This window comes from Sturnus vulgaris, chromosome 2 (genome assembly GCF_052056855.1).
Source record: "Sturnus vulgaris isolate bStuVul1 chromosome 2, bStuVul1.hap1, whole genome shotgun sequence".
Taxonomy (NCBI): Eukaryota; Metazoa; Chordata; class Aves; order Passeriformes; family Sturnidae; genus Sturnus; species Sturnus vulgaris.
In genome coordinates, this window is record NC_142244.1 from 86,984,981 (window position 1) to 86,994,884 (window position 9,904).

Here is a 9,904-nt window from a genome sequence, read left to right on the forward strand (position 1 = left end):
ATTTTGCCTCATTTCTCTTTAGAAAAGCAAACAGCTTTGTTTTGCCTCTGGAATGAATGTAATGATTTTGCTCAAGAGTTGAAAAGACTGGGTAATTAAAATGTATCCAATTTGAAGTTTTGTTTTTTATTTTCCTTTTTGTATGAAGAGCTGCATCTTACAGGGTTGGAATTGAGGAATCTGTCTGCAAAGTAGGTTCAACTGCTGTTTAACTTAAAAGAAGAGGAAAAACTCTGCAGAGGATGTTCCCCTGGAATTCAAGGATGGAAAAAAAATTGGGTGTGTCCCCTGTACCCTCCCAAAAACATTACCTTTTGCATCCAGAAAACTCCCCAGAGTGGCAAGAAAAAGCAGACTCATGGCTTATAAGAGTAACTGAGGCTTAAAAACCGTGAAGCTTTAGAGTTTGCAATTGTTAGGTAACACAGGCAGCCCTATAGGCACTGAGGAATATGAGGCCCAAGCTGGATGTGCACAGAATCAGATCTTACCTCTCCACTTGGTTTTAGCATCTTCTGGATATAAATGCACCATTTAACGTTGGACTTGAGTAAAGAATTAATGATATGGCCTCTATGTGGGCTGCTAGCTCAAACACAAATCTTCACTTACAGAGAGATACAGCTGTCAGACTAGAACCAGTTCCAGTTCTCACTCCATATCCCTGAAAGTCTTTTCTTTATGAAAACCAGTAGGTAGGTAGAGGTAGCTCATTTTGGTCCCCTCCCATCTTTTCAAGGCACAGTTTGAGCCATTAATGAACACAGATCTTCTGTAGAAATAAGCAAATGTCTCTACCCGATAGTACTTATGTATTCCTCTTCCCATCATCAGTGCCAGAATTCCAGCAAGAAACCTAAAATCATTGTTTTATAGCTTTTTATAAGTGCCTTTCTTAATTTCATCTTCACAGCCACCTAAGTTTGTAGTGAATTCCCATTGTGCAGAAGAAAGGCAGGATACAATTCAATGATATCTTGATATTTTAGGGCCCATTTAATTTTCCTGCAACTTCCTCTTCACATCTCCCAAAGAAAGCACTAATAATTCAAATACTGTTTTTGAGCTCAGATAAAAGGTATTAGCTCTTGGAATAGAATTTTTCTGTTTTGTGGAGAGGATCAGGGGACTTGCTTTGGCACTCTGGCACTTGTCAGGTTTTTAGGATTATTAGCATCAACTCTCAGATTAGTAGTCTACACCATTTGCTGCAGATCATTTCATGTACTGCTCCTGCCAGAAAGTATTGTAATGCACTGTACCCAGTCTTTTGCTCCTGCTTTGCCTTTCTCCTTCCTTTTTGACAGGACACAGTTTTCTATGTCTTCTGCCAGCCCACCATATTCCTCCTCCTTTCTGTGCTGTCCTGTCTTTCCATTTCCTCTCTGCTCAATTCCTCTACTCACTTTCTGTGGTCATCTTAGTTCACTTCTCTGCCTCCTGTCACTCTTTGTTGTCTGCTATACTTTCCCACTTACTAAAAAGGGGATTTTGTGGGGAAGTTGAAATAGCTGTAGGCTTAGGTATTGCCTTAAGTAATACCTTAATACTGTGAGTCTATATTTTGTCAACATTTGTGGTTTTCTGAGTCTGCAAATTGCCACACACCACATGCCCTAAATTTCTATATACATTGAAGATTTTCTTTATGTATGCACACTCTTATTTTTCACCCTTTTTCTTTTTGGAATACAGCTTCATGTATTCAAATATGTTCCTAACCAAAGGCAAGAAACATGCAAATTAAAAACCCAGTAGATTCTCATGGTATCACATAGCAAGAGGAGCAGGACATTAAGGCAATGCCTACTATTACAAAACTTATAAGATTTGGAAATCTGGCAATGTAGTTAAAGCATTGAGCAAATGTAACTATTTGGTCTTTTTTGTTAATTTTTAATTTCTTGTGAAAGTGGGATGAATATAATTGAAATATAAATTTTAATACGGAGAAATTTAATCTGAGACATAAGGTTTAGCTCTGATTGTGCTGTGGGGATCTTGAAAGCGTCATGAATAAATATTCCTGTGTAACCTGCTTTAGGTGACCCTGCCTTGGCAGGGGTTGGACTCTTCAGAGGTCCCTTCCAACCCTAATGATTCGGAGGTTCTGTGAATATGAATTAACCACTGTTCCCATTGCTATGTTAATGTGACATGCAGATGGAGCACTTCATTGTGACATGACAACACTTCTCTACAATCTCATAATAATATTTTTTTCTTATAAAAGCGAATGTGATGTTTGGATGCTATTTTTATAATTATTCATCAGCTTTTCTTCATACTGATTACACTTAATACATACCAAGACTGTTTCCAGGCAAGTACTAATTAAAGCTATCTTTATGGACAAATAGGAGAACAGAAAGAAAACCAATCTCAGTATAGAGTTTTGCCTTTAACCCTTTCATACACATCTGGGAAATGTCTTCAGGGTTTCACAAGGAAAATTTGATAGCACTTGTCTGTATTGCTTTGTTGTTGGAAGCTCATTAACTGATTATAATGTCCTAATAATATAAAAACAGCAGAATTAATAACCCTACTTAAGTGGCGGTGAAACAGCTCAGTGTCTTCATCACTGAGCATGTCCTACAGTCACACTCAGCTCAACAGGTGTTACACACAGGGAATCCTGAATTAGGCAGGTGTAAAAGAATACCAAAGGAAGGACACTGCCTCTTCTTTGTGCTTCTGAGTGACACGAAATTCATATTGGCCATGGCTTTGCTCCAAAGCTATGTTAGTGCAGGAAAAGTGATTTCAGCCATGGGAGCAGCCAGTTTATGCTGTGTGTGCATGTCTTCTGGATGCCATGGCTGCATTGATATGGATAAATTGGCTTGGACAATCAAATTTGCTTGAAACAGGCCAGTCCTGCAAGACTTGGACAGCCTAGAGATTTTTTAAGACACATTGTCATGGCTGTTGCTTATGCTTAGATCAGTAAATAACGGGCAGTGGGCAGGCTGTTACTGCAAGTTTACAGGGAACCTTAAAATGAGACACCTGAATTTAAGTATGTGAGTATTCACTAGAGATAAAATGGGAATACATGGAAAATATAAAACCTTTGCAATTACCCATTCTTGAGTGGAAAAAAGTATTTCTTTTGATCTTTAATTCAGCCATACAGCTAAACCCAAAATGAAGTAAAATCTTAAGAGAGCTTAGCTTTGACACAGATTATTTGAATCACATTAAGGGTATACATGTGTTTAAGGATTTTATTACAATGGAATGACAGCATGCCGTAGGATTGGACCAATATTTCTCTGGGGTACAAATGTCAGACTCACCTCGGCAAGGCCATGATATAAAAATGAAACCTCAACAAGTTTTTCTAAACAAATGAGATGAAACTGCAAAGTGGAAACAGAAACTAGGTGTATTTAGTATGTGTCAATGTCTTATGATCTGAGAGAAATGTAAGTACATGCTAGGACTGTGTAAGGTAATATATAATAGGCCATGAACTTTGAATGATTGATTTAACTTTAAAAAAAAGATGAAATTATGGATGGTTCTAATGTAATGATTTTTTTTATTTGATGTGTCAATGATTGTTCAAGTAATTGAAGAAATGAACAACCAGCTGAAAGCTTTTAACATACTCAACACTACTTAGATATCTACCTTTTCCACCTTTTCCTCTGCTATAGATAATGAATCTTTTAACTTTCTTTGGATAGACAAGCTCAGTGAACTTTAAGATTTTTTTTTTTTTCAGCCTGAAGTTTACATTCTCTTTGTGACAAAAATAAGTTACCTGGAGATATATATGAGTCTCTAATTAAAACAAGTGTATCTTATTTACTTCTTCATCCAATAACTTTGTCTTTTATATTTGGACTTATGTGAACAAGCATTATCTAAATGTTAATATGTTTGGGTTGATGCAATTATCTGAAGAAAAAGCAAAAGAAATATAATCAGTACATCTGATTCTGGCAATGTGTGTGGGGCTACATCCTTGAAGATTATACAGAACTCTTGAATAATCCCCTTTTGTCAATATACTCTTGTTCTCAGATAAAATCAACCTAACTCAGCCAAGGACTTGAGATTTATGAAGTTTCTCAGCTCTTAAAAATAGGGCTTTGGTGAGATAAAATTCATATGCAGAGGTTGTGCTGCCTCTGTGTACATAAAAATGTCTGTCTGGTAGGATGAAAAGCCTGTCTTACTTTAATGTTTTATTACCTGGAGTTCAGGTAGTCATGAGAAGTTGTATAGTAACAACCCTAGAGTAAGCCATATTAGCATTATTTATTAGCCAGACCTTAAAGTAAAATATCAAGTACTACTCTGATGTGGCCAATGAAATCACAGCAGAAGAGTACTGGGATCCCCTTCTCTTTTATTATGTGTCTTTGTATAGTCTATCAAATTTTCAGTGGCAAAACAAATAATTTACATCCTTTCAGATGCAAATGCCTTCATTTGCATGTGTGACTGTAAATATGAAGGCAGTTTATTTGCATCCTGACAGTTAACCTCATCTTTAAACAGTTTACTGAACTGATTCCTGTGGAACTACGTCAGTATTTGCTGCCCTCTGAATATGTAGATGTCCCGTATATGTCCTGTACTTGCTGAATGGATGGGCACTGAATCATGGCAAATGTGTTATGTGAATTGCAAAACATCAGTACAAACAACTCGCTTAAACAGGAAAGGTCATTTAATGATTATCTTTTGCTGACGTGATTCTGGACTTCTAAGTGGGCACTGATTTGAATATTTGCCTCATTTACTATAAAGATTATGAATTTACATAAATCATCGCTAGTATCTCTCTGCTTACCTTTTGTACATTCTTTTTTCAAAGCTTCTCTGCATTAATCATCAGTTATTTCAGAAAATAATTGCACCATCATTACACTCATATTAAAACAACACTTCAGCAAGTGTGCTCTGATGGCCTGCTGTTTTTGCTAATTGTGTTCACAAGCATGTGAATATTCAATATTTTTGGGACATTTTCTCACATGTTTAAAAACAATACAGGCCAATATCTGTTGATCATTAAGTGTCTGAGATGATTGAAACAAATTATTTAAAGTCATAGATGGTTGTAGGGTGAAAAACCTGTGAACTAACAGGTGTCCTGCTCTAACCAGCACAGGGTTCATTTTTGCAGTAGCCAAGAGGAGGCATGGCCAGGACCCAGAGGTTATTCTGTACCACCTCCTGCCATTTCCTGGAGATGGGAGAAGGGGTTCCTTTTGGGTTGGGGTAGCATGGTGATAGACTGATGTTGTTGGGCTCTGCATAGAATAGTGGTGAACACTTGAATATGGATTATTTGCCTCTCTTATACACTTTTGCTAATAATATTGCTGCTAAACACTGTTCATTTTCTTACCTCATTGCTCATTCAGTAAACTGTTTTAATCTCAACCCGTGACATTTACCTTCTGTACCTCCAATTTTCCTGAGAAGGGAGGGAGAGAGAGGGAGATGTAGGAGAGTGAGCAAACAGCAAGTGGTTTGGAGTAGTTTCAATGGGAACACTAAATTGGAGAATACAATTCCTAGACAGAAACAATAAATTAAGAGAAAGACTCAGAACCTACAAGAATAAACTACCTCATTTCTTTCCTATAATGTACCACTTATCTTCAGCTGAGATATTAAGAGGAATAATAATGAAACTACTAAAAAAAAAAAAAAAAAGGCAATTTTGTTTAGCTTATTTTTCTTGCTGGTTTTCTGCAAAACAATTTTTCTCAGTGAAAGAACCATGGTAATTTGTCCTCTGAAACTTATTCTGGTCTCTCCTGGTTCTTAAACATTGCAGCATTGCATATGTAGCTTTTAAAGAAGATATCATTTGACTCCTTTTATTTATGAGTTTGCTTGAGTCTTTTCCAAAGCTGTAGTGGAAACATGACTCTAAACTAGGTTGAATTAGGTTGGTATTTTAAATGAATCAGAATGAAGATGATTTATTATTTTTAACTTTACATTTAGCAGTGTAAAATTAATTCTAAGATTAGATTAAATATTTTAAAGTCGATTATAGGAACAATAATTTGGGAAATGACCTTTTATTAGCTTAAAGCTACAACTCTAATGTATTTTGTCTCCAGATTGTCCCACATAAATGATTGCTTAATTCAATAATTTTTGTTACATTCATATGCCTGTCTGCTGCCAGCCTGTGCAGGTTGGTTATATTTTCAAAAGAGTAATTATATTATTGATACCGATGTGAATAATCAAATGGCCCTACATTGTATACAGCACTTAATGGAAACAGATGCTATTCAAGCTAGCAGAAGTGCTGAGACCTACAAGAGTGCACTGAGAGATGGAAAGCTGAATAGTTCATCCTTGCAAGGGAAAGGAGGCTATTACTTTGACAAATTACATCCCTCCTTTCACTCTCTCTACTGATGCAGCTCCTATTAAAATCAAAGGAAAGCTTCATATTGGCTTCAGTGAGAGCAGACTGGAGCTTTGTCATACCTGTGAGTCACTGAAATAGAATAAATCTTCCTCTCTCATTACTTTAGTCCTGGCTGATTTGTAAGTCCTGAGCTCTACTGTCATCTTCCATGCCATGCAATCCAGAATATCACCAGAGCACTTGTACTAGCTCCAAGCTGGTATCGAAGCTCAGCATCTCAAGAGAAGTTTGTGTCCCCATCTGGCATTTTTCCTGTAGCACAATGGATGGGACAAGATTTATGGTGCTTTTTAGTGTAATTCAAGCCACAACTTCCAAGAAATGGAGGCAGGAGACAGAAGGAACCAAGGGTAGGTCTAAGTAGCAAGTCCATTTTTTTGGAAATTAAAGAGATTAATCAGACTAAAAATAAGAACCAGACTGAGGATGGATTGTTGCTGATGGTTAAGGAAAAAAAAAAGAAAAGAAAACTTGTTAGTATGTGCTCATCTTTATATAAAGAAACTACTTGCAAGTTCCAACATAGCACTTTAAATACACACAATATATTCAATCAGTTCCAGCTGGAATAAATCCATTTATTCTCAGGTTTGCAAACCTAAACTGATGTGTAGTTTTTTGTTGAGCCGTGTACTGAAAAGGAAACCTTTTCAAGACAGCAAGACTCTCAGATTGCATAGAAGAGAAATGGAATATTACAAGTTATTGCTAGTTATCCAGAATAAGAAACAGCAAAATGAAACATTTTTGGGAGGACTAATGATTACAACTCTGACCCATTGCAACAACATGAAGTTAATTCAGCACAGAATTTTAACTCCTTGAGAAAAGATAAGTGGAGTGAGTAATATAAATTATTCACTTGAAAATCTGCATGCATATTCTTTCTGCACTGCACTGTCAGATACTGCAATAGGTAGAGTCTATTACATCCTCCTAAGTGTCCCTCAAAACACTAACAGAACAGTAGGTTTTAACAAGCTTATCTATTTTGCTGGAAGTACCTCTCATGAAGACTTTTTATAAGAATAAATAGAAAGAACCAGGATCAGAGGAGATTGCCTCCTTTTGCACCTGGCAGAGGGTTGGACTCAATAATAGGAAAAAATATTCACTGAAAAGGTGGTCAGACGTTGGAACAGGCTGACGAGGGAAGTGCTGGAATGACTATCCCTGGAAGTGTTCAACAGGTGTGTGGATGTGTCACTTGAACAGATGGTTTAGTGGTGAACACAGTGGTGCTGGGTTAACAGCTGGACTCAAGGATCTTAAGGGTCTTTTCCAAACTTAATGATTCTATCATTACGTGACAGAAGGCTTTTTGCTGTAAGTTTTATTCCTATTCAATTATTTCAAAATTCATTATTTGAGGCAAAGGAGGACTTTAATAAATTAAAATTCTTGTAAGAGTAAGAGCTGAAAAAGTGGGCTTCTTGGGTTTGAAACTTGACACCTAGCAATTTCAGAGGTGTCTAATGTTGTATCCACTTGTTTCTTCTGTATTTTCTACCAGGTAATATGAGCAACCTGAAGTTGCTCAGTGCTCTTATCTAGAGAATCTAGGCATACAGACTTGGTATTTAGGTTGCCATAAATAAGTGGGAGGTTCAAAAACTTGATTTTTTCAACTCTCATTCTTTCCTAAGTTCTTTTGTAGAGGTAGCCCTTTGCAATTCAATGCTATTGTTCACATTGTTTGTATTAAGATAAAATATATGAAATCTTAGAAAACAGTACTTGTGAGTCACTGCATCTGTTTTCTGATTTTTATACTCATTTTATGAACTTTATAAGTGTATAAATTGGAAACAATCTTGACAACAACATAAATGGATTACTCTTATGGAAGTTTTAGTTAAAAAAAAGAGAAGTGAATGTGTAGTGTAGTCAATTAGGAAATATTATGCTAATTACTGTAAAGAAAACAGCTGTTCATACTCTTTGGATTATTAACACCTTCTACACTCCAGCAGGGAAGCATCCCATGCAACGCTAATCTTCCATGTGCAAACAACTGCTGCTCCTTCATAGGGGAGTGGATAATATATTCTTCTCTCTGACAGAACAATAGGTGAGCAACAGCAGGCAAAACAGAAGTTTTACGACTTTCAAGATTTTGTTAATGTCATTGGTGCTGCAAACTGTACATATGCTGTTTCTTATACAATACAGAATACGTGTTTCTTATAAAGCTGAAATCCCATCCAGTCTTTTATACATAAATAAACTACTAGATTAGGCCAGCTGTTACCTTTTTCTCTTTGACTTTATCTGAAAAAAACGCTAAATCCAACATCATTTCTGAAGTGACTTTGTGAAAAGGTAGATTTTTTACTTTAAAAATCAAATCTGTAACCAAATTATTATGGTGCTCACTCCTTATTTTCTGGATTATCATTTCAGCATACTGATACCTTAAGTGTTCTGCTCATGTTCCAGAACAGGATAAAAAAAATATGTTATCCTTCCCTACCAAGGAAAATTGCCTCTGATTTGTGAAAAGGTAGAACAATGTTTTATCCGCAAAAACAACAACAAAAACCCCCAAACTTGAATAGTAAAAAAAAAAGCAAAAACACTCTGAATCCCTGTAATGTAGGATTTGAAAGCAGTGTGAAGTCCAAGAAAAAAATACAAACAAGTTACACAATTAGAAAGTTCATGGGGTATCTTGATCTATTACACTTAGAGTTTAATTAAAGTGAATTGAGACATTTAAAAGTTGCAAAAGCCACGGCAGTAAAGAACAAACAAACCTGAAAACATCTAACTGTGAAGGAAATGAGATGGATAAAGCCATCCCTTAGTGCTATGTTGTGCTCTTCCTGTGAATGAATCACAAGGCAAGCCAGGCACTCTGGGTGCTTGCTTTGGCAAAGCTGTGGGCAAGTGCCTGCTGTTTTTGCTGATAACCAGCAGGATTAACAGGTTGTGACCCTCATTCCCCTTCACTCCTTGCACTAAAAAGAACATCCAAAATGGAGCTTTCACATATTTATTATATGGGCAAGTCCTACCTAACATTGTTCTGTCAAATTTCTCTCTATCTGCTGTTCTCCCCCTTGCCCTCTTAGAGAACTGTTCAGATGCCTGTGTTATCCTACATCATTTTGCTTGTCATGGGGCACCCCAAGAGAAGCTGTGCCAACAAAAATCAGGAGTAGAATCTCGAAAAAAGTACGACTTTCTGAACAGATTGTTTTCCATATATTTGTATTGCTCACAAACTTCCCAAATTCTCTGGTCCTTTGGTCAGCCTGCAGCTAAGGAACATCCTTAACAGGGTGAGTCACCCTCGATGAATCAGCTCTGTACCACTCTGAAGCATTGAGGTGCATTTTGCATCACTCCAGCTGAGGTCAAAGAACTGCCAAACCACAAATTATCCCCTCCCCCTACCCAGCATTCATGTTCAAAGGGACACCATGACGTGTATCTATCTTTTTTCTCCCTAGTTAGTACTCAGGCTTTGTTATCGCAGAGAGA